This window comes from Puma concolor, chromosome C2 (genome assembly GCF_028749965.1).
Source record: "Puma concolor isolate L17-30 chromosome C2, mPumCon1.1.hap2, whole genome shotgun sequence".
NCBI classification, from domain to species: Eukaryota; Metazoa; Chordata; class Mammalia; order Carnivora; family Felidae; genus Puma; species Puma concolor.
In genome coordinates, this window is record NC_141675.1 from 99,011,599 (window position 1) to 99,038,393 (window position 26,795).

Here is a 26,795-nt window from a genome sequence, read left to right on the forward strand (position 1 = left end):
TTTTTTTTTCAACGTTTTTATTTATTTTTGGGACAGAGAGAGACAGAGCATGAACGGGGGAGGGGCAGAGAGAGAGGGAGACACAGAATCAGAAACAGGCTCCAGGCTCCGAGCCATCAGCCCAGAGCCTGACGCGGGGCTCGAACTCACGGACCGCAAGATCATGACCTGGCTGAAGTCGGACGCTTAACTGACTGCGCCACCCAGGTGCCCCAGCAGTTCCTTTTTTTAGAGAGAGAGAGAGTGGAGAGGGGCAGAAGGAGAGAAAGAGAGTGTGGAGCTTGATTTGGAGCTTGATCCCATGATACTGGGATCATGACCTGAGCCAAGAGTCTGATGCTCAACCAGCTGAGCCATCCAGGCACCCCCAAAATTATTGCATTTCTATATACTAATAATGAACTACCAAAACCAAAATCAAGAGAACAATACCATTCAAAACCTCATCAAAAAGAATAAAATACCTAGGAATAAATTTAACCAAGGAGGTGAAAACTGTAAGACACTTATGAAAGAAATTAAAGGAGACACAAATAAATGAAAAGGTATTCTGTGCTTGTGGATTGAGAAAATTAATATGGTTAAAATGTCCATATCACTTAAAGCAATCTATAGGTCCAGTGCAATCCCTATCAAAATTTCCATGGCATTTTTCACAGAACTGGAACAAATAATTCTAAAATTCATATAGAACCACAAAAGACGCTACCTATGTCAACCAAAGAAACCTTGAGGATGAATAACAAAGCTGGAGGGATCATGCTCCCTGATTTCAAACTTAGAAAGTTATATGATATGGCACAAAAACAGACACTCAGATCAATGGAACAGAACAGAGAACCCCCAAATGGACCCACAAACGTATGGCCAACTAATATTTGACAAAGCAGGAAAGAATATCCAATGGAATAAAGATAGTCTCTTCAGCAAGTGGTGCTGGGAAAACTGGATAGCGACATGCAGAAGAATGAACCTGGACCACTTTCTTACATCATACACAAAAATAAACTCTAAATGGATGAAAGACCTAAATGTAAGACAGGAAGCCTTCAAAATCCTTGAGGAGAAAGCAGGCAAAAACCACTTTGATCTTGGCCACAGCAACTTCTTACTCACCACGTCTCTGAAGGCAAGGGAAACAAAAGCAAAAATGAACTTATTGGGTCCTCATCAAAATAAAAAGTTTCTGCACAGCGAAGGAAACAACCAGCAAAACTAAAAGGCAACCGACAGAATGGGAGAAGATATTTGTAAATGACATATCAGATAAAGGGTTAGTATCCAAAATCTATAAAGAACTTATCAAACTCAGCACCCAAAAAACAAATAATCCAGTGAAGAAATGGGCAAAAGACATGAATAGATACTTCTCCAAAGAAGACATCCATATGGCCAACCAACACATGAAAAAATGCTCAACATCACTCATCATCAGGGAAATACAAATCAAAACCACAATGAGATACCGCCTCACACTTGTCAGAATGGCCAACATTAACAGCTCAGGCAACAACAGATGTTGGCGAGGATATGGAGAAAGGGGATCTCTTTTGGTGGGAATGCAAACTGGTGCAGCCACTCTGGAAAACAGTATGGAGTTTCCTCAGAAAGTTAAAAATAGAACTACCCTACAACCCAGCAACTGCACTACTAGGTATTTATCCAAGGGATAAAGGTATGCTGTTTCAAAGGGACACATGCACCCCAATGTTTATAGCAGCACTATCAACAATAGCCAAAGTATGGAAGGAGCCCAGATGTCCATCAATAGATGAATGGATAAAGAAGGTGTGGTATGTATACACAATGGATTATTATTTGGCAGTCGAAAAGAATGAAATCTTGCCATTTGCAACTACGTGGATGGAACTAGAGGGTATTATGCTAAGCGAAATTAGTCAGAAAAAGACAAATATCATATGACTTCACTCATAAGAGGACTTTAAGACACAGAACAGATGAACATAAGGGAAGGAAAGCAAAAATAATATAAAAACAGGGAGGGGGACAAAACATAAGAGACTCTTAAATGTGGAGAACAAACAGAGGGTTACTGGAGGGGTTGTGGGAGGGGGAATGGGCTAAATGGGTAAGGGGCATTAAGGAATCTACTGAAATCATTGTTGCACTATATGCTAATTTGGATGCAAATTAAAAAAATAAAATTAAAAAAAAAGCTATATGATATTGGCATAAAACAGCCACATATAACAAACAGAGAGTCCATAAATAAACCCACATATATAAGGCCAATTAATTACTATAAAGGAGGCAAGAATATACAATGGGAAAGGACAGTCCATTCAGTAAATGTTGTTGGAAAACTGGACAGCTGTATGCAAATGAATGAAACTAGACCATTATCTTACATTATATACAAAAGTTAACCCAAAATGGAATACACTTGAATGTAAGACCTGAAACCATCAAACTTCTAGAAGAAAATGTTGCCAGTAAGCTCCTTTGACATTGGTCCTAGTGATGCTTTTTGGATCTTACTCTGAAGGCAAAGGAAAACAAATGGGACTATATCAAACTAAAAAGCTTCTGCACAGTGAAAGAAACCATCAACAAATAAAATGCAGCCTCCTGAATGGGAGAAGATGTTTACAAATCATACATCCAATAAGGGATTACTATCAAAATGTATAAAGAACTCATACATTTCAATAACAAGAAAACAAACAATATAAATTTAAATGGGCAGAGGGCCTGAATAAATATTTTGTAAAGAAGATATACAGATGGATAACAGGTGCATGAAATGTTACTCAACATCACTAATCATCAGGGAGATACAAATCAAAACCACAATAAGATATTACCTTACATCTGTTACAATGACTATAATAAAAAAGACAAGAAGTAACAAGTGTTGGCTAGGATATGGAGTAAAAGGAACCTTCGTGTAATGTTGGTGGCAATGTACATTGGTATAGCCACCGTGGAAAACTGAATGGAGGTTCCTCAAAAAATTAAAAATAGAACTATCATATGATCCAGCAATTTCACTACTATCTATCCAAAGTATCTATCTGAAGAAAGCAAAAACAGTAACACAGAAAGATATATGTACCATTATGTTTATTGCAGCATTATTTACAAGTAACCTTTCTGTATCTATAGATGTATGGATAAAAAATGTGGTATGTAAACACAATGGAATACTACTCAGCCATAAAAAACAATAAAATCTTACCATTTGCAATAACAAGGATGGATCTTGAGGGTATTATGCTAAGTGAAATAAGTCAGTAAGAGAGACAAGTATCACGTGATTCCCCTTATTTGTACAATCTAAAAGACAAAACAAACAAAACAAAACTCAGCCTCATAAATATAGAGAAAAGGTTGGTGTTTGCCAGAGGGGAGGGGTTGAGGGTATAAAATGGGTGAAAGGGATCAAGAAGTACCAACTTCTAGTTGTAAATTAAATGGCATGAGGATATAAAGTAAAGCATAGAGAATATAGTCAATAACATTAATTTTGCATGGTGACAGATGATAACTAGACTTATTGTGGTGGACATTTACCAATCAAATCAAACATCAAATCACCATGTTGTGCACCTGAAACTAGTATAATAATGTATGTCAATTATACCTCAAGAACAATAAATAAATAGGTCTCTAAAACCAGAGAAAATAATTTTATTTCCATGGCAGGGAATCTGATTCCTTTCATTTTATCTCCTGACATAAAAAAAGAAAAGTACCTAAGAAATCATTAAAAAGTTGATATAAAAATAAATCCTCCTTTGAATATATGAGCTATGTAACTTTATTCTCCAAGTGCTTGCTAAGGTCCCAGTTACCCAAGACAGAGCCAGATGCAGGAAAATAATTCATACCAAGACCTATTGTAATGCTAGTAAAAAGGCAGTTGAAGCTTTTTGAAACCATGTTGCTGCAGGTTGAAAAAAACCTTAACCTATGTGCTTTTGAGTTGAAGGAAGAATTTTGTTTGTGGGCATTGGCATGATTGCTCTATGTAAAATGTGGAGGGTGCACACATCTCTAATACAGAAAAGAAAATGCGCAAGCCAGCCATATTCTAACCTTGAATATGTGGTTGCTTTTAATGACACAGTGCATCAAGGTCAAGAGAAGGTGCCCTCAGCAGATGGAAGACTTTCAAAGTGAAAAAGCTTCATTTACATTTAAAATATATTGCATTTCACATGATTTCTGAAGAACACTTGGTAGTTGCAGTTATAACCATGGCTCATTTCTGTAATCATGTGTCAAGTAACTGACTTACCTCATGTTTGTTTCTCTGGCAGGTGTTTTCTGTGGAAGGGCAGTGAAAAAGGTGGAGGAAGGTATTCTTTAATATCTTGTTATAAACCCACTAGGTGTCACTGCTTTCGGTGGGACTCTGGAAAGGAAACTGTCAGAAGACACATCTGTGTCTTGGCAAAAAAACAGATATCATAGCACCTTAACTTTTAACCTCTACTATACATGAAGACCTATGTAGGAGACTTTCTCATGATTATTTGTGCCTGTAGTTCCTTTATTTTGAATTTTTTAAGATGGAGTTTTGCAGTATTTATATTTGAATCCTGTTTTGTTCGTAAATAGCTTACTGAAGCTATTCTAAAATATGTATCCGCCTTAACTTTTTAAATTTTTTTTTCAACGTTTATTTATTTATTTGGGACAGAGAGAGACAGAGCATGAACGGGGGAGGGGCAGAGAGAGAGGGAGACACAGAATCGGAAACAGGCTCCAGGCTCTGAGCCATCAGCCCAGAGCCCGACGCGGGGCTCGAACTCACAGACCGCGAGATCGTGACCTGGCTGAAGTCGGACGCTTAACCGACTGCGCCACCTAGGCGCCCCATCTTTTTAAATACCCAATGGAATTATTAAAGGCATTTAAGTGCTTTGGTAACATAGAATGCATTCAGAAGGTTTGATCTCACATCGTTTATCAGGTACTTTAGGGATGAGATGCCACATACTTTCATGCCAGTGGTATGGAAACAATTTTCTTCTTTCTTTTTTCTTATCCTGCCTCTCATGTGTGTTCTTTCTCTCTTCTTGTTCTTCCTTTCTCTCCCAGTTTCATGAAAATTCATTTATCTGTGACATTTAAAGACTCTGTCTGAGAGGTGTCTGGAGCTGTGGCTGGCTGTGTACATCAATAGTTTCTTGGAATGTGGCACTCTGTCAATATTTGGGGGCCTCAGTAACCGCACTTAAATGCAGTGCCTGCCAGCGATCACTCTCTTGGTATCTCAGTAACAAGTCCGAATGAAGGGATATTAGCATGTCAAATTCTTTTACAACTGGCAAGACTTTGTTGACAGTATATGGGCATCTTGCATTTGTCTCTTGCACCTTTCTGTTTGTGTATATGATGTCACTTTTCCCTCTGTGTAAAAAAAAATAGGAATCTCTGAAACATGCTATTATGAAACCAAAATAAATGGCATCATTGTACAATCTTGATTTGGTAGGTTTTATAGTATATAGCTATATGCATAGGAAACACAGTCTTTATTATATTCGAGGTATTTCTTTTTTTGCTTTGGTTGTATGTGGACCAAAATTATTGTTGCTATTTTATGGCAGAAATATATATGTTAAGACTTTCTAGGTGAAGTCTCCATAGTTTATGTATGAGTCTAGTGTGATAGAGATTTAGCTACATAAAAAGAAATATTAGTAGGATGGAGAAACAGGATAATTCTTGTAAACAAAAACTGTTTACATTTTCAAACATTTCTTAGTGATCCTTTCTACTTCTCAGTGAAATGGGCCATTTATAAATTAAATCATTAAAGCATTATTTGGTCAACTTTCCCTTGAACTACCCTAGATAATAGCATATTGGCCTTTCAAGGTTTGTAAGAGAGACCAATATTAGGGCAACATTTTAGTTACGGAAATACTGTGCGCTCTCAACCTGTGTATAATCTTGATGATATCCTCTAATGAGAATCTGTCAGGAATCAGAACTTTAAAGAAAGGAACATGGAAGATGAGAGTTTACCAGCAAACCAGTCTTATCTTGGAGATCTACATCCAACCCAAGGATGGGTATGGAAGGATTTGCCAAGCTTTAGGTCCTGCTCAGATTAAATAGTGCAGGTTTCCTATATCCAAGAGACTATCCTGGAACTATTAATGCCCCTGGATGGAATTATTAGCTACTGCTTCCTTGGACTCATTGGACCAGCAATAACTCCTAAGTTGAATGAATTCACCCAAGCTTCATTTCATTCACAGATCTTTCCCAGTATGGATTTTCAATCCAGGTCCCTAACATATGAGTACTCACTTACCATGGGAAGTTTTCTTGTTAGGACTGAGGAAAAAAGTACCTAGTTAACAGTATTAATGTAGTTTCAATACAACTGAACACAAACTCAGGACTTCTAGGACCTCTAGTTATACTTAAGAAAAGGAAACACACATATTTATTTGCCTCATAATTATGACTCATATGTAAGGCTAAACGTTCACTTGATCAGCTATAAATGCTGCCTCCAGATTTTATTTCATAATATATAAATCATTTTTTAACTCCAATCAGTCATCATCTTTGGTAGGCTGAAGGCCTCTTGGGAGTGTCATATTAAACTAGACAGCATAGGGGCGCCTGGGTGGCGCAGTCGGTTAAGTGTCCGACTTCAGCCAGGTCACGATCTCGCGGTCCGTGAGTTCGAGCCCCGCGTCAGGCTCTGGGCTGATGGCTCAGAGCCTGGAGCCTGTTTCCGATTCTGTGTCTCCCTCTCTCTCTGCCCCTCCCCCGTTCATGCTCTGTCTCTCTCTGTCCCAAAAATAAATAAACGTTGAAAAAAAAAAAACTAGACAGCATAGATGGACAAAGAAATGTCACAAGGACTCCAACCACCAAAGATCATCTGGCACTGTAAGGGCAGGTCTTGAATTCAAAAAAGAAAAAAATAGGCACAAGGATTGAGAGAACAGGAAAAAGGAGAGCCTAGGTATACATGGATTTGTAACATGGCCTGGATCAAGAGATTTGGTATTTTTCTTCATAATTCATTTACAAAAAATATATAGTAACATCCACAGATGCTGATGAAGAAATAATGCTCTCCTGTCTCCTGTCTGTACTTAGATCTTTTTGTGGTCCCATAGAGGAAGAGGAAAAATCCAATATATGGCATTAGTCATAAAATTTTTATACTACCAAAACTTTATTTCAAGATATAATGGAGAACATTTTCAGCACCTTCCATGGACGAATTAGAAACGTCTCTATTGCTAACAGTAAAACTCATCTGCTGGGCTTAGAATGTAACCTCCTCTTGCTCTGGATTCAGAATCTTATGAATATACATTATATCTGTTCTTTATTATATACTGTTTGTTTAATGTTAGACACTAATCCTTTCTGGGGCAGAGAAAGAAACCAGAATAAGATGAGAATAAAGAATCGTCCTGCAGAATTTATAGCTAAGGACAGAAGGAATTTTGTTTTCTTTTGGATCACTTCAGACACATTTTGGAACTGTAGTTGAAATTTGATGGGCTGCAATTTAACCATCTCTTTTCATTAATACTAGAATGTTCTCTTGCTTAAACCAGGAAAGACTTGGATTCTTCTCCCTTAGAGATGCTAGCCACTTCTTCAGCTCTTTCTTTGCCAGTGTATATTTTGTCTACTGATCACCGAGTAAAGTGACAGAAATAAGGACTGTGGGACAGAGTGCTGAAGGAGTACCTGTGATCCCACCTAAGCAGGGAAGGCGCATACATTGACTCTTCAGCATTGGCTACCCCTTCCAGAAAAGAAATAGCTGCCTGACTGGATGGCTAATAATCAACAGAACACTTGAATGGGTTGTTTACAAGGCCTATCTTAACATAAAGTGCAATCTTCTATTGCTATGGAGATGACCTTTGTTGGTGATAGACATCACTCAAAGAGAGATCCACCCCACATGGCACAAAAAGTAAATGGGTCTATCTGGTTTTGTTAGGTCCCAGTCGCAGGGACACCTTTACTCAGAAATCAGTCTCCCTCCATTTTTTAATCAATAAGTTGTCATTCTTATTTTTAGTTCATGAATGTTTGAATGATTTATAATAGTTACTGCCTCCACCCTCCTAAGAAGTCTACTTGCCAACTTTTAACTGAAAAGGACCCCATGTAAGAGGTGTTATTACTACTAAAGAAGTGATTTTTAGGACTCATCTCAAGATCTAGTTTAAAGAAAAGGCAAAAACTGAATTTCTGATGTACGTACACCAGAATGGAGACCGTTGCCTTTGTTCTTTTTGAAAAAAGTGAGCTTTTGAAATAACTATATGCTTCTCTATAATCAAAGCCCTCTTTTCCCCAATAATTACAAAGGATATACTTTTCAGTTTCTACTCAAGTAATAGTGACTTAGATGCCACCTGCTTAAATAGCAGCCATGGATCCAGTGACCATTTATGTGCCCAGAAGTAATGACTGTTCAGTTTTGTAGGTGAATCTCTTGGAATTGTGTGCTGGGAATAGACTAGATCAGGGCTTAGATTAGTTGATTAGATTAATTGTAATAGGTATAAGAATGGATTATCCTGTTAGAAAATATACACTATAGCTTTCTATAGAATAAAATTCTATAAAAACAATAGGCTAGTCAAAAATTGAGAATAAGTTGGATTAAGAATAGATAGGACTAAGTATTTTAGAGGAAGATTCTCTAGAAATTTAATAAATGAGCTTTCCATTAAAAACATTGTTACATTTGTATTTAATATAACTTTAAAATAAAATCATTATAGAAATTCAAAGTCTGACAAGAATGGTGCTCTGTGGCTGATCACCCAGGAAAGCTGCAGTTATGTTCTAGCTTAGCTTGTGGGTGATAATACTCCCACATTTGACTTCATTGTCCCTTCTCTGCCAAAATGAGACTCACTGTTTGGGAAACTGTACCTGAAAATAGTCATTTTGATACTTCTATCTGTAAGTTATTGACATGGAAATCTAACCTCCATGCAAGGAAATACCCCAGAAAAACCCCGGTGAACTGATTTGCCAATCCTCTGACAATGCTAGGACATTAGGTAATATGCAATGCATACTGGTATGTTTTCTTTCTTGGCCCAATGAGAGCTCTGGTGAACTAAGGCAAAGCTAGAGTTATGATATCACTCCACTCAACTAGCAGAGCTTTGAATTTTGCCTCAAATGACAATCCACCAATAAATTATTAAAATTTCTCATTTATTTTATTTGATGCCAAGCACTTCAGAATTCTCAGGAAATGTCTATGAAGGGATCAGTCAATATGGAGAAGTGTAGAAATGGTATGCCATTGGGGTCCATCCTGGATTCTGGTTTTTGATTGCCTTGATTATCTAAACACATGGTCTCCAATATGAGCAAACTTGGTGTAGTCTAAATTATTGGTAGCAACACTTCAATATGCAAAATCAATTTTAATTTAAAATTGTATTTTAAGAAGGAGTAAGAAGGGAAAAGTGATGCAAAACCACATTGATAACAGGACACCAGAAATTTCAAATGGTTGCAAATCACGATTTTAGACGTCAAGGACAGGGAATGCATGCTTTAAAAGTGTGGTGTTTTTATGCGCAGTGGCCAAATTACAGTAATTTGAGACTTGGGAGAGAGGACAATCATTTGAAATGGACACTCAGTAAAACAGAAAATAAACAGAATGTCATTAAATAATGGGGAGAGGTAGCATTCTTCACAGGAGGGAAAGCAAACTTCCCAAGTGGCAGTCCATTCACACCTCCCTCACTACATGTATATAAAATTTCATAATAGCTCTACTAGCTTGCATATGTTAACAGCTGCTAAACTAATGCCACATACCTGAACATACATATCCACATTTCTTGCTTTCTGTGGGACTGTCTTCTTTCTCCACAAATTAAAGAGTCTGCAGGGGAAGGCATATAACTTTGTTTCTTTTGAATCTTCTCTTAAGTCTTGTATTTTCCATTACCCACCATGGTTTGGCAAATGTCACTGATGGACTGAAAATAAAGAATGACTAGCTCTGTGGGCACAATAGCATCTAGAAGTAGAGCACAGAAAGTTAATCAGGAGTGTGAAAGGTAAAACAGAAATTTAAAAATAGCTGTAATAGTGAAATTCTTAAGAAGCATGCAGAATATAGACATTGCCACTATTTCCTCTGAGCATAGATCAGACACTTAATCATTCTTCTCTGAATTCACTAAAATTTGAAGGAACATCTTAGTGAGAAAGAGTTATAAAACCCCTCCCCCCCATTTAAATTTAACATTTTGAGAAAAAAAAGTTCTTTAAGGGACAAATGTCTCAAAGACATGGAGACTTTTTTGCTTATCTTAGAAAAAGGAAAGTTGAGTTACTGAGCTAATTCCAGCTTTTAAGCAAGTTAAGGGAAATAAGAAATGAGATTTTCTCTGTTTTCTTCACTGAGGATCCATAGTAATAAAATATGCTTATCCTTATCCTGCAACAAAAAATCTTTAGGTTTGATAATGAGGTAGGGTCTTGATAGTGAAGCTTCTGAATACCGAAGGGGAAGTTATGAGATTGGCTTCTGTGAGGCTCTTTAACTTAAATCGGATAGACCCCCATCTTCTGGACCAGTTTACCTGTGTCAGGGGGAAGAAAAGGAATGATTTCTCTAGGCGGTTCACATTTTTCACACGTTTCTTCTCTCCCCCCCCCTTTTTTTTAAAGCCACTGTTATTCAGAGGCAAAAACTGCGGGAAGCTACGGGGATTTCTAAATGTCCTTGGCAAATGGGAAAGCAATAGCAGAGCCACCAATGAATCATGAATCACACTAGATTACTCTGTGTTACATATGCTCACTTATGTAGCCATCACACTCTGTTACAATCATTTCCTATAACAATTGATTTACTACAAACTTTCAACAGTGGTTGAAAAAAAATTTGCTCGTGAACAAAGAAATTAGAGCATATTGTTCAGTGCTCTATAAAAAGGTATAGTAGACTTTTAGTGCAAAAGTTATCACATTTCACTCTCTGCTTGTTGGTGTCAGTATTCAAAGTCAAACCCATTACCATTAAACTTAAACCATCTAGGGTCTCCTGGGTGACTCAGTCAGTTGAGTGTACGACCTCAGCTCAGGTCATAATCTCATGGTTCATGGGTTTGAGCCCCCATAGGGCTCTGTGCTGACAGCTCAGAGCCTGGAGCCTGCTTCCAATTCTGTGTCTCCCTCTCTCTCTGCCCCTCCCCTGCTCTCGCTCTGCCTCTCTCTCTCTCCTTCTCAAAAGTAAATAAACATTTTAAAAAATTTAAACTTAAGCCATCCCCTTCCTACTGCAGTAAGTGAAATATTTTTGATTCATCTCCAAAAATATAAAGCCAATAAGTGTTGGTGGTATTTGCTATAAATAAGGGGAGAGACCCACAGAATGCAGTTAGGGAGAAGACATCCTCAATTAGAAAAGAAAAAAATCTGCCAAACTCCTCCTATTTGCCAAGCACTCATCTAGGAACTGGAGGTTCAGAGGCAAATAAGTTTCCATCAGTAAAGAGTGCTCGCAGACTACTGAAAACAAACAGACACATACACAGGTAACTCTAGTTAAATAGATATGTATTGGAGTAAAGGTATAAGCAAGGTACTCTATAGATTTTCCTGGGACAATTCTGGTTTGTGCCTATGGTGGTTTAATTTTTCATAGGGTCCTTATATGCCCTGGTTTAGACAGTAAGTTATACGTTTACCCTATAAATAGCTATAGCCGTCAAATCTGCCTGAGGTTGTCTAGCGAGAGTTTCCACAGATTAGGACAGACAATCAAAGAGATTAAGAATGCTTTGCCACACATGTCTACATTCAAATAGAAATAGAAATGAAAAACTTAGTACACTGACTTTCATTTCTCCCAGCGTTGTCAGAGGAAGAAACTGGGAATTTAACTCGTGTAAGGTGAGGAGAGAGGGAGAAGGCAGGATAATCTAAACCCATTTATTGGTATATGATATGCACAAAGGGTGTCTTTAAATGAGCCATTAAACTATTGGATCCCCTGAAGTTCTCCCGACTGAAAGGTGGTGTGAGAAAAGACTAGAAGCTATGAAGGGAATTTTAGAAAGATGGCTTAAGGTTCAACATAAGAAACCTTATTTGGTGCCAAATTTTGTACAAATAGAAGGAGTCTAAAGCAGGATTGGGTTGCCTATGAGGCTGAGAGCTCTATGCCCCTGATGGTATGCAGCAAAGGCTGAATGACCATCATGAGCAAACTCAGGCATTAGGTCAAAACTCAGGCCACTGATTAGAGTTCTATACACATTGCTGATCCTATGATTTTATATTATGCATTGGGTTTTTTCGAGTAGCTTTTAAGTAAGAATCCAGCGCTTGGGGAAACCCCTAGAAGAAAAAAAAAAAAGTAGAAATATCATGAAAAACAAAAGAAACGAAACAGTTTGTGAGCTAAATGCTCGTGACCCACTCTGAACACACACTAAAAAGAGATGAGGGAATGTCAATACAGATCTCACTGAGCTTATTCTTTGCCACTCTTACAAGGAAAGCAGCTATTTGACACATAATATTCAGAAGACATGCCTCCCTCAGAGGTCTGTACCTCTTGGACATATACTCATTTAAAGACGGAGCTGCTGCAAAGTCTTGCTTTCCAGTTTGATTTGCATAGCTCCAAGTTTCGTTCGAATGGGACCTGTAGCAAAGCTATCATTAAAGAGAAACAAAGCAGAAAACTGAACAAAGGATACATTCTGTGCAAAGTTAGAAGTTTAGACTGTTTCAGAGATCCTTGTCATGGTAAGAAAGATGTCAGCCCCTTCCCCCGCCTGAAAAGAATAGCAGACAAGTGACAAAAGGAGGCTCCCTGGAGGTAACATGGGAGCAACGAGTAGGGGGACTAAAGGCTGCACACACGAAGAGAGAGAAAGGGGTTGGCATGGACACAGGAGATGCGGCCAAACACCCTGCATTCACAGCAGAGATGCGTGATTAGGTTGGAATCACTTTCGCCTCTTCCCCAGGGTATGCAAGTAGGAATAGGTCAGGCTGAGGCAAAAGGAATGACATCCTGATGAGGCTCAGCTTTCCCAGGGGCCTACAAAGGGCGGCAACACAGCTAGAGCCAGAATATTCTCACTGGCCCCTTTATATGAAATCTTGAATATCTACATTTACAGATTAAAATGTTTTCCAGTACACCAGAGAGAGAAAAGTCTTCTGAAGGTAGTGGAAATGACTTTAGTTCTCTAGTGGTTAAGAGTCTAAGGGCTTAAAGTGAGGAAAGTTGGTTTCAATCCTCTGCTACTTAACAGATAGATTTATGGGAAAGTATTTAAATTACTCTAAGTTTTCATTTCCACATGTTAAAAAAAATTGATAATGCATACACCACTGAGCTCTTCTAAAGATTATATTACACATGTGAATTGTGTAACACATGTAGTGTCTGGCAAATAATTATTAACAATAAAATTTTTATTCAGTGAGGACTGTTACCCATTTTCGTAACGTTTTCTGGTCACTTACACCAAACCCTGCCTCATCTTACGTCATTACTTTCTGTCTGGTCCTTGACATTCCACACTCTGTTTCAGCTTTGACCTGCTTCCCCAGATACTGTGTTATCTCCCTGCTTCAAAACTTCATGCTTCTGTTCTTTAAAAGGTATACTTACAATGGTTTGTAAATTCAGTACCAACAATGTGCAAATATTTCAAATCATAAAAAGAATACATGACTTCTAGGAAATACTGTTCTTGTTCTTGAACTCTGAAGGCACTCTTCATCTTTTATAAAATTGACCCTGAGCCCATTCATGTCAAGTGAACAAGATATTATTTTATACTGTCTTCCTGGGAGGTTAAAATGACTCACCAAAAGTCACTCAGTGATCTCAGATGAGGAATCCAATGAATCAATCTAGAAATCTTGATCTAAAATCTGCCAGGGTCTCCATTTACTGAGAAAAAGTCAGCCTAGAGAGGATGACCCCCAGGAAATTTTATATTCTGTTATTAGTTTTTACCACATGCTTAAAATGTTTTCTGGATTTGGACTTGCCCTCTGATTACCCACAGGATACAGGGAGAAAGCTGTGTCAGTTCCCTTCTCAACAGCTAAAGCAGTCCTTGTCACCAAAACTATCATATGTTAGATCACATGTCAGTGTCTGTGACATAGTCAGGCCTTGGCTTCCCAGGATCTACTCATTACAAGTGAGTTTATGTGCCTTGAAGCATATGGCCTTGATATATGATCCCAGAGCAAAAGAGCAAGGTATTTCAAGCTGGCCACAATTTTATTGACTCTCACAGGCTTTCTTTGTAGTCATTCCAATAAACTAGACAAGAAATTTCTGATGCTCCAAGCTATCCAGTCTGCAGGACTCCATTTCATGATTCAGAGTCCAACTAAACAACTCAAGAGTGCTTTTGTGTGACACTGTGACCACAGGAATAAATAATTGCTTAGTAATTCTCTTTGAGGCAGAAAATTCTAAACATGGAGGAACCATTTCCCCTTAATGGGAGCCAGAAATCCTGTAAGTGCTTGAAATGGCATTCACAAGTCTGAATGGTAAACAGATAAAAACAGGAGCGCACCAGTTGCACAAATGACTTGCTTGTCACAAACTTGTCATTGCAGTAATCTAACATTTCTTTCACAGAGCCCGATGGAAAGGATGGAACAAACAGGCCCTGCTGACGTTTTGGCTCTGCTAAGCCTTCCTCGGAGCTAAAGCATCTGCAGCATCTTCCTGTTCTAGACCCTTTATCTGCTGAAGTTAGCTGATACTGTGCATGTCAAAGAAATGTTTGACTATTGCATTAACAAGTTGATGACAAGCAAGTTATTCCTGCAACTGAAATACTGCTGCTTTTAGCAGGCTGCCATCTTGACCTTCATCTTATTCTACAGAAGAACCCTAACAGAGCGGAGCACTAGGGAGATACTGTCAGTGTTGTTGCCCCAGGCTGTACAGATAAACAAGGACCACCTGTTCAGAACTTAGGTGCAGCAGTATAGGGGACACACCAGGCAGTTCTGTCAGGGTTATGGGTAGGATTTCCTGGAAAAATGTAAATGTTGCAAACACGTTGCACTGTCCCAAGGAGTCTCTTTCTGGGATAAAGGGAGATGCACAGAGATTTCATTTCCTACTGCACCTCTTCCATTCCCCACACACGTGTGCACACGCAGACCTGTATATACTTCATAAAATATTAATAGCTGGGAAAGTTAATGAAAAGTGTATGCCAGCTTCAAACATAGTTTTTGCCAGTTCTTGGAGTTCCCCTATTAGTGGCCTCTCCTAACCTCCTCCCCATTCAGAATAGCATCTGGAACTATCTAAACCTAGTCAGAGCCATGCTCTTATCCCTGAAAAGTGAGGAATGTCTGTTGGCCTCCTTGCAGACACTTTCATTAGCCCTCTCTAACACACTCCCCGTTGATCTCCAACCTCAGCTGCCAGCAGGGAGTGCTCACACACTGTGCAACTTCCAACTCCTGCCTTACTGTTTGTGTAGCCCTCCTCCCGTGGGGGACCCACCCTTGAGCTTCCTTGAGTGTGCAGTGTGGTGGGTCTCAGGCTTATCAGCACACAGAGCTGAGCGGTCGCCTGTAACTGGAGACTTGCCTGTTGCAGTCTGCCTCTGCTGGTGCCTTGGGCATACCAGCCCTTGAACAATGGATCATTGGCCCTAAGACTTTAGCCTTTTCATAAAGCTGAGCTTCTCTTATTCATCAAGGTGTCAGGTGCCCTGGATTCCGTTTAGACCCTTGGTTAAAGGTGCAATGATACTGTCTTGTCTGATTTAACTATCGATGAGAAAAACTCGCATTCTCAGACTTATTTTCTGGCTGTTGCCTCAGGTGCTTTCATTTTTAACCATCTTGTGTAAAAATGGTTATCGTCGTTCAGCCACGGGAGCCCATATTTCTTGCCAAAGTAGTGATGGGACTTACCTTTCTTTTAGATTTGGCAAATTGACCACAGTACTGTCTCCCAGATGAAATGTTCTACTCCCATCCCAAATATCTCATGCTGCAATCGATACCTCAGCTTTGTTACCTCAGAAGACAGGTGGGAAGGGTGTGAGGCAGGGTCCTACGTTTTACACAGGGAAGGATCTGTCCCCAGAAAAGGAGGAGGAAGTAGTTTGAGGTTGGGGCACTTACATTTTCTGAAAAAGAACCCCTGTAAACAAACTATTTGAATTTTAAATGGAATTTTAGTGACTTTTTCTTTGTTTTTTAAAGTTCCTTAATAGGATTTCTGTAATGATTTTGTGTTTTCTTTTTTAATAGAACTTAAATGGCAAAGAAATAGTATGCTGTTTTTGACTCAGAAAAAAATAAAAATCTTTTTTTATGGGAATTCTCTTTTTAAATACACATTAGGGAATAGATAATGGTACCAACAATAAAAAACGTACCCTCTTCCTATTCAGAGTGATAGCTGATTAGTGTATGTGTATGTGTTTTTAATATATATTTACTTACTTATTTGATTATTTGTCTATTTATTTTAAGAAAGAAAGGAAGAAATAAAAGAAAAATTCTTTTGCTGGAGTAATCTCATTAAATTCATAGGATTTTAGGGCTGGAAAGGAACTTGATGATAGTGACTTTGTGTCATACTCACGCTTGAGAGGTGGATACTGAGACCAAAAGATGTTTAATAGCATGAATGAAGATACCCAAAAAGATTGTGGCAGATCAAGGCCTAAAACCTTCTTGTAAACAAACACTCTCATTTGAATAACTTACATTGATGTACTTAAGTCTAATAGGGCATTCATTTTTGGAATAACTGGGGTCGCATACTGGCAAAGCCAGTTTAGGGACGTACGTTTGAATAGTTTGGAGATATTTCTTCCTAAACTGTATTTAATCTGAGTCATGGAAGGAACCATTACAATTTCAATGAATTTTTTTCTCTTACAAGGTTTCAAGGAAACACTTTCTCCATTCCCATTTTGGCACCTGAAAACATATTTTTAAACGGGTCTGTTCCTTTAATAAATATTCGTTTAAGTAGATCATATTCTAACATTCTTAGAGACAAAAAATCTTTTATCAGATTAAAAGAAATCTGTTTTTTATTCCCATTTTTAGCCATGTTTGAGTTGGTCCTTGTCAGTTTCCCCAACAAAACACTGATTAAGACATCAATGTTTTTGTTTGTTTTGGTTCTTTTAATTTAGCACAAGGGGAAAATTTAAAAAAATGCATTTACCTTTTTGCAGCTATGATAATTATATACTCTATTTTTCATTTATGCAAAACTTTATTTTTGAGGGTTTTCTTTTTGTTTCATTTCTCTGTTTTTGCATTTTCCAAACATCTGTACTGTGGCTGGTGGCGAGTGTAGCAGTGACTGGCACTTTTCCTCCACGCTTTGAGAGAAAGAGAATTGGCTGGAATAAAACCTTGCTTTCCATATGGTCGACTTGAAACAGCATTGAAAAGGTATCGTCTCTTTTTCTTTTCTGAAACCAGAGGTGAAACGCACGAGCAAATAGCAATGTTGATGCCAAACCACCTGCTGATTTATATCAGAAAAGTCCTTGGCAAGGCATCCCCCACCTTGTCCCCCACTTGGCGAGGCATCCCCCACTTTGTTGAAAACCTAAATAGATGATCTTTGTGCACTGGTAGTGCCACATCAACAATATATGCTGCCAGTCACTCACTTAAGAAAGCCTAGGTTCTACACATAGTCAAGAAATGAAAGGTTTGCTTTTGGTTTGACAAAATGAGCACTTTGTAAGTATGTTTAAACGGCTGTGAACCTCTTGCTGATTCCTGGAGTATTGGGGTCAGGTCTATTGTCAGGGACAGTGAAAAGAATGTGACACTAGTGCCTTCTTTCACCTTGATTAATTCTAGTTAGGAAAAGCAGTATTCTTCGCCTTATCAATTATTTTAAAGTAATATATTTCTAGCACATAAAAATATAAAGAATAACGTGAGCATACAAGAATCCCGCACCCAAATTGAACAAACCTTAACTAATTTGGCACACTCATTTTCAAAACTGTTTTTTGTCTTTTATTATTCTAAGTTACATATGATGGTGTACATAAATTAAGTGGATAGCTTGATGAGTTTTTATGTGAGAGTGTTTCCATGAGGCAACACCCAATCCAAGATACAAAACATTCACAATACCTAGGAAGAGTCCTTGTGCCCTCCCGTGTGTGATATTCTCCAAAGCTTTAACATGAGGTTGAAAACAAGCAAAACTATTCTGACCTCTATCACTACAAATTAGTTTTACACAAGCCAAAGCCATAGTGTGGCTTATATAAAATGTATTCTACTGTAGATATCACTAGAATGCATTTCTTGAATCTCTCGTTGTTGAACGTTATTTCTAGTATTTCCCAATCACAACAAATACTGCAGTTAACATTTTTATACATATTTTTACACAGAGGAAGAATTGCTTAACTGTAAGAAACATGCATTTTCACTTTCACTAGGAATGTAAAATCTCTTTCCAAAATGGTAGTGGTGGCAATTCATATTCTCATTAACTACCCATGAGAACTTCTCCACATTCTTCACAACATTTGGAATGGCTAGGCTTTTAAAATTTTTGTCAGTTTGTTAGGTATTAAATAATGCCTCATTTAAAAAAATTAATTTATAAACCATCAGGACTATCTCATGTGTGTTGCCTGTTTGGGTCTTTCCCCATCTTACTATTAGGTGATTTGTTTTGCTACTGTTATTTGGACCGGTTTGGGTTTTGGTTTTGGTTGTTGTCGTATTCTGGATTGTTGTCGTAGTATTCTGGATTATCATCCTTTGGGTAATAGAGATTGCAAATATATTTTCCTAATGTGTAATTTCTTTTTTAACCGTATCTGTAGTAGCTTATTTTTTTAAAGTTTCTCATTTTAATGTAGTTAAGTTTATTGATATTTTCCTTTATAGTTTGTGCTGGGACGCCTGACTGACTTAGAGCATGAAACTCTTGATCTCAGGGTAGTGAGTTCAAGCCCCATGCTGACCATGGAGCCTACTTTAAAAACATGTACATATATGTTATATATATATATGTGTGTGTGTGTGTGTGTGTGTGTGTGTGTGTGTGTGTGTGTATATATGTGTGTGTGTGTATGTATATATATATAGTTTGTGTTTTTATGTCGTTTAAGAAATACATCCATATGAAAACCTTCCTTGATTTTCTTCTAACAGTTTCAAAGTTTTGCCTTTTACATTTAGATCTGTAAACTTGGCATTTATTTTTGTATGTGGTATTTTAAATGCACCCCATTTTCTTTTTTCCATAGATGACCCAATTATCCCAGCACCATTTAACAAGTTGGGTATCCTTACCCACTAATTTGTAATGCCATCTTTTGCCTACATTAAAACTATTCTTAGGATCTTTATTTCAACCATTTGTTTCTCTATTCCTGTGTTAACACTATAATGATCATAATTAATTATAATTAATTATCATAGCTTTATAATATTCTTGTTAACTGGTAAGACAAATCTCTACATTGTTCTTTCAAGTTCTCTTGGCTCCTTCTGGGCTTTTATTATTCAATATAAATTTTAGGGTTAGTTGGTCAAGTTTTGCAAAAGCCTTGCTGAACTTTATTTGGAGTGACATTAACTTTAGAGAATAACCTGGGGAAGAATTGACATTGTGATAACATTATGTCTTTCTACCCATTAACAGACTATATTCCTCTACTAAATCAGATCTTTATTCTTGTTCTTTATTCATTTTTTATAAGTTTTACCATAAAGGTCTTGCTAGAACCTATTTTGTTAGATTTCTTCTCATATTACTTGGATCTTTGAGCTCTTATGTAGAGTCTGCTTTCCATTTCGTTGTTTATTGGTCATCATTACTATATATTCAGAAACTTTGCTTAACTCTGTTATTAGTTTTAATGACTAAACTGAAAATTCTCTCAGATTTTCTACATAGGTATGTGTATCATCAGTAAATAATGACAGCTTTTCTCTTCAATTCTAATTCATAAGTGTTCAATTTCTTTTTCCTGTCATATTGCAGCACTAAGACTTTTATATAATGCTGAATAAAAGCAACGATATTAGGAATATCTGTTATGTGATATTTGCCTAGAATTTTGATAAATTGGAATTTTTGTGTTAAGGAAGTTGCCACCATCTATTTATAGTTTGCAATGCATTTTTAATCAGAAATACTAGATGAATTTTATCTACTGTATTTTCTGCATCAATATGATAAAATTTCCCATTAATATGTTAATATTTTATATGATATTAATGTAATCCCTGATATTAAACATTTCTTACATTCCTGGAATAAAACTTTACTTGGTCCTGGTATGTTTTTTTAATCCACAGTTGAGTTTAATTTGCTGATATTTTATGTAATATGTTTGCACAGGGAGATTAGTCTTCAATTTTTCTTTCTTCAACTGTTATTGTAAAGTTTTGGTGTTATAGTGGTACTAGCCTCATAAAGTAAGTTGAGCAACATTCATTTTTTTTCTTTTTCTTTTTTTTCTATTTCTGAAATAGCTTTCATATAAATTGGGAGTACCTATTCTGAAAATTTGGTTAAACTTGCCTGTAAAATCATCTGGACCTGGTATTTTCTGTCCATAGTGAGTAGGTAGAGTAGGGTGGACTTCTGATTATCAATTCAGTTTCTTCCATGGTTATTGGTTTATTCAAGTGTTCTATTTCATCTTAATTTTAGGAAGTAAGTTTGTTTTTTGGTTTTTTTTTAAAGAAAAATATACAATTAATCCTTAATCAGGGCACCTGGGTGGCTCAGTTGGTTAAGCATCCAACTTTGGCTCAGGTCATGATCTCACAGTTAGTGGGTTTGAGCCCCATGTCAGGCTCTGTGCTGACATCTCAGAGCCTGGAGCCTGCTTGGGATTCTGTGTCTCCCTCTCTCTCTGCCGCTCCCCTGCTCTCTCTCTCTCTCTCTCTCTCTCTCTCTCAAAAATAAACATTAAAAGAATTTTTTAATTTAAAAAAACCCAGTTAATCCACACTTTCCAATTTATTTGTATAAAACTGTTCATAATAGTCTTAGATTTTTAATTTTATATTTAATTATGTCCCCTTCTTATGCCTAATATTATTTATCTGAGCCTTTTTTGTTATCATTGTTAGACAATTTTCTGTTTCACTTACTTTTGTTAAAAACTGTCTTTTTATTTTATCTTCTTTATTGTCTCTTATATTCTATATCATTACTTTATGCTTTTATCAATATTATTTTCTTCAGTCTACTTAAAATTAGATCATTTTTCTTTTTCTAGATTCCTGAGTTAAATTATTACTCATTTAATTTCAATGCTTTTTATTATTTTAAAGTTAACTTTAGTCTCTAAACTTTTTTCTAAGTTTTTCATTAGCTGCATAGCTTCTTTTGGTATGTAGTTTTGTTCAATTTTAAATATTTAGTAATGTCTGTTTTGATTTATATTTAACTTAGAAGTATATGTCTTTACTTTCTAAATATAAATTTACTCTATTTTTATTACTAATTCTGAATTTAATTGCCTGTAATGAGACGATGTGTTTTATATGGATTTAATTAAAAATTTTTTTTTTTAATTTTTGTGACCTAGGACATGTTGTCTATTTATTCAGTGCTCATATTAAAATTTTTATATGTATACCTAACTATATATTTTTCTAATAAAAGATAAAGTCCACTTTTTAGTATTTCTGACTTTCTCCCTAATGTAAAAAAAGGTGCCTAGCATGTAGCATGTTTTATCTACTTACTGATTATCAATCTGTTATTGTAAGTACTGAATGGAGTTTTAGTTTTACCTATTTGTTTTAAATATATGCAGAAGTGGTTATCATTGATTTTTTTTTAATTTTTTTTTCAACGTTTATTTATTTTTGGGATAAATGAACGGGGGAGGGGCAGAGAGAGGGGCAGAGAGAGAGAGGGAGACACAGAATTGGAAATAGGCTCCAGGCTCTGAGCCATCAGCCCAGAGCCCGACGGGGGGCTCGAACTCACGGACCGCGAGATCGTGACCTGGCTGAAGTCGTACGCTTAACGACTGCGCCACTCAGGCGCCCCTTGATTTTTATAGTTAATGCCTAATTGTATTTTCTCGTATATTTTAATTATTACTGTGTCCACCATTATTCTTGGATGATATGGCTTCCTTTCGGGTGCACTTTTCTTGTTGAATTACATCTTTAGTAATTCGTTAGGGAGGGCCCTGGGGAGTATACTCTTTTTATATATCTAAAAATGTCTTTATTTTATCTTTTGTCTTAAACAGCAATTTATCTGGGTATTTCTGTTCAGCATTAGAGGATATTACTCAATTAATCTTACACAATTGTTCTTCAACTATCATTACTTAAGAGAAATCTGATATCAATCTAGTTTTCATCTCTTTGTAGTCAGTCTACCTTTTCCCTTTGGTGACTTAAAAAAATTTTTCTATATCCTTGATGTCTTATAGTTTCTCTGAAATGTGTCTAGATGTGGATTTATTTTGAATTATCAGTCATGAACTCAGGGTATACTTTCTAATCTCAGGACTCTAATGCTAGAAAATTCTCAGTTATTATCTTTTCCTTTATTATTTCTTTGTTATTACCCCCATTTTCTTCTGGGATTTTGTAAGATGTATATTGGTGTTTCCTAGTCAATTTACATATTTCAATTACTCTTTCATTTTCTGAAAAATATATTTTACTTTCCGTGATTTTTTTTTGAGTGAATTCCTTATTACTACCTTCCAAGTCACTAATGCTCTTCTTGAAATTGCCCAATCTTAAATTATCCTATCTATTGCATTTGTAATGTCAATGAACATATTTTTCATTTTTAAGATTTCTGATTGGTTCTTTATTCACCTATTCTTATCTTACTGCTCTATGTTTTTATTTAATAATTTCTTGTTCTCTTATAAGTATGATTTCTTATATCTGAGCATCACAAGCATACTCATGTTGAGGTCGTTGTCAGACAATTGTATAAAATCAAATTCACCTATAGTGAATGTTCCAATTATTAATTTTATTCATTGTTTTTCTTATCATTAGATTTCTTGCTATGTTTTAGAATTTTATTTTGTAGGTTGATGTTGGTCATAAGGCTTTTTTTGACTTGCCTCTTGGTCCTCTTTCTTCCTCTTTTTTTCTTTGTTCATGCATCCCTGGCTAGTGGTTTTTCAGTTGCCTCTTATTGGGATTTCTGGGTTCCTAATCTCAATCCAAATCTTGTACCAGTAGCGTTCAGCTTTATCTCTTTAAGGATATTTGATCATGAGGCTGTGTCTTTATCCTTCTACTTCTCAGTGCCTAAAGTGCTATATAGGCTGTTGCCCAACGTAGCAGTTAGCCAAATTTTTTGCAGCCTCTTGCTGAAGTAGTGAGCCAGGCTCAGGTCCACCATTTTATATGGAGCCTTTTGGCCTCATTTACTCCAAAGAGCCACTAGACTCCCAGCCATGTCTGTGTGCTTCTGAATCCAGATTTGAGCAGGCTTATAGCTTCAGCCCCATTTGCTTCTTTTAGTTTCTTTGTAAAAACAATCCTTTTTAAAATTCAACTCTGCCTCTTCGATTTTCTCATTTTATACCATATCAATTTTTTTAGTTAACAGTATATCTCAGGTGGTACTCCTTTGATTTCACCTCTCTTTTATTTAGATATATCATTTTAAAACAAATATTACAAATAACAGTTGTTATTATTGAATGTCTAGTTGTACTAGACGCTAAACTTTATAGATACTATCTTACTCAGTCCTCTGTATAATCAGTTATTTTTATTCCCACTTTATAAACTAGGAAATTGAGGCAGATAGGCTAAATTCCCCCTTAGGAAAGAGGTTATAATAGCAAATGGCAAAAGTAAGATTTGAACTCAGGTTTTTCCACTACCAAAATTAGTGCTCTTAAAGTACTACCCTCTGGTTAGATTTTGTGTTTAAAACAAAAAACAAAAAAACCTATGCTATAGTGTTTATTTTAATAAATTAAATAAACTAACTGTTATTTATTGTAAAAATATACCTGCTCCTAAACCTCAGAAATCTTATTTTATATTGTCTGTTTTTTTTTTATGTAACCTTGATCATGTCTCTATCCTTCTCTCTCTCTTTTTCTCTCCCTCTCTCTTTCCTTTCTCTTTTGATATATGATTGTTCTATTTGTTATTAATCTAGCAATTTAGAAGTTATAAAGCATAGTTTATTCTTATAATAACAATTACTATTATTTTTTTTAAAAATCCAGCCCTATTTTCTTTAATTATCATCATTAATGAAATTGTATGCTGTATGAAATGAGAAACTTAGGATGCTGTTTCTTTATTTCTCCTCCTATTCAGTTTCCCATTTTTTGTTATAACATATTATGTCAGTTACAGATTATTATTAGTTTTATGATACAGTTGTAGAGGGGATAATTGCAAAAAGTTAAATCATTTATTTGGGTAGTAGAGAGCTTCTAACACAAAGTAGGAACTTAATAAATAGGTGTTGAGTATGAAACGAATGGACCTGTTTTGTGTACAATACATACAGAGAAAGAAAACACATCTGAAATGTCTTTAGAATCTACTTCTACTGCTACCTTGGATTTTATAAACTGTTGGGCCACCATATGATTTAGTAAATACTCTTTCTTTTACTTCTTTTATTAGGCAGACACCTGCTTTGTGAACCAACCCTTTGCAATCAATGAGCCTCTATCAAAGTTAGTTTCACTCACAGCTAATTCCACCTTTGCCCCTTCTTATCCTGCCTTACCCCTACATATAATAAATATATCTGGCAACTCCCATTCTCACTCAGCGACTACTGTTAAGTTTTCATTTGGCAAATAATGTGTGATTCTTGAATATGAAATAGTGACTAAATATCAATAATTAAATCATATTCAATTGTTATTGGTCCATGTTCTTCCACAGTAATTCATGTTGTTTACTCTTTAAATGCAGGCATTTTGCAGTAGTTCTTTTGTTTTACTTTTTAAGGATAGTTCTTAAAATCCCCAGTCATAGTCCAAGGAAATTCTTTATAGAAGTTGCTAGGAAATTGGATTTTCCTTTGAACACCACTAGATAGTACCAAGAAATTTAATGATGATCTGGAACATGCTTAAAAATATATGATGCTTCTATTGTAGCAAAGCAGATTAAATGAAACAATGTAGATTAACAAGAAAAACGCAAACTAATATAAACTGGATCATTTGCTGATGTGCAAATTTTATGGAAATTTTAATGGCATATCTGATCGATTTATAAGAAGTGCATATTTGTGTTTATAAGAACACTCAAGCCTCCTTTTTGGCATGATTTTAATAGTATTTTGTATGTAAGAACAGATTGAAATTAAACTGTCTTCTTAGCTGTTTCTATTCTTTACATTGTAGAAATGATTTTTATTATTCTCTATTTAAAAGTCACTGTAACTGGGAATCAGGAGACTTGGTTTTGGGTCCCAGTTCTGACATTTTTTTTTTTTTTTTTTTTTTTTATATATGAAATTTATTGTCAAATTGGTTTCCATACAACACCCAGTGCTCATCCAGTTCTGACATTTAACAGGTTCTCTTCTCTTGGGTAATTTATTGAATGCTTTGAGTCAGTTTTTTTTTATTTATAAAGAGTTGCATCTTTTTTATATTTATAATATACCTTATATTATATTAATATGTTTTACATTATAAATATAAAGAAGGAATCAGAATAGAAGAAATCTAGAATACAGACAGGCAGTATATAGTGATAATATCAGAGATGGAATGGAAGCAAAGATATGAAGATACTGAGATATTTATTTGTTTAAAAAATCTAAAAAGATTATGAAAAGAAAAAAATTATGAAAGAGGACATGCAAGTGTCTAATGAACATATAAAAAAGTATTATAACATACTAGCACTTATTGGCATGACTTATAAAAATAATAATTCTCAATGCTAGTAAGAGTGCAGTTAAACTGGCATTCATATAGTGATGGTTGGGGTATTGTATTGACACTAAATTCTACAAAGTAAAATGGCAATATATCATCAATAACCTTTCTTTAAAAAAATGTATCTTTTTGACTCAATAATTTTACTTCTAGGAATCTATCTATTGGGAGTAGAAACTCAGACCAAGATTTATGTACAAAGATGTTCATCACAGTGTCATTTACAAAAGTGGAAAAGGGGGAAAAAATCCTAATAAATCCTTAAAAAAAATCTGAAAAATATTTAATTGGAGAAATTATTAAACAAATTATGGAACATCCATAGTTATCTTTGCACATAACAAGTATTATTTACATAGTTATTAAAGATATTTTAAAGAACTTTTTTACTAGGAAATGTTCATGAAATAATGTAACTAAAAATGCATAATCCAAAAGAAATTTGTATACCTAACATGATCCTAAATTATAAAAATGAAAATATTTGGTTATAATCAAAGGAAATACATTAAAATGTGAACCACATTTGTATGGTGAAATTAAGTGATTTTTTTCTTCTTTTTCTTAAACCTTCTAAATGTTCTAAAAATATGCTAATAATTACAAAAAATAAAATTTTTAAGCAAACAGCAAATAATTTAAATAATATTAATTTAAAATTTGATCATTCAATTTAAGAAATTAATATATGTTTAATATTTATCACCCTTAATGGAATTAAAATGTTTTGCTTTCCAATGTATTAAGCTTTTGGAATATCTGTGATACAGATTTTTGGAATTAGATCATATTGAATATGATATGGTGTGTATTTTCTGAGCCACATCACATTGTTTCTATTGCTCAGTGCTTCTCAGAGTCTCTCTCTCTCTCTCTCTTTTTTGT

The 26,795-nt window shown here is 35.7% G+C and overlaps 1 protein-coding gene across 48 annotated transcripts in view; it reads left to right on the forward strand.

Annotated features, from left to right (window-relative positions):
• Positions 1 to 26,795, forward strand: part of ZBTB20 (zinc finger and BTB domain containing 20) — a 780,465-nt gene that overhangs the window by 525,966 nt on the left and 227,704 nt on the right. For 40 of the 48 annotated variants that reach the window (XM_086676282.1, XM_086676281.1, XM_086676306.1 and 37 more), the window contains one exon: positions 17,345 to 17,442. The exons of the other annotated variants lie outside the window; for them this stretch is intronic. The gene's annotated coding sequence lies outside the window, so the exon portion shown is untranslated. The remainder of the gene's footprint in view (positions 1 to 17,344; positions 17,443 to 26,795) is intronic. 48 annotated transcript variants of the gene reach the window in all.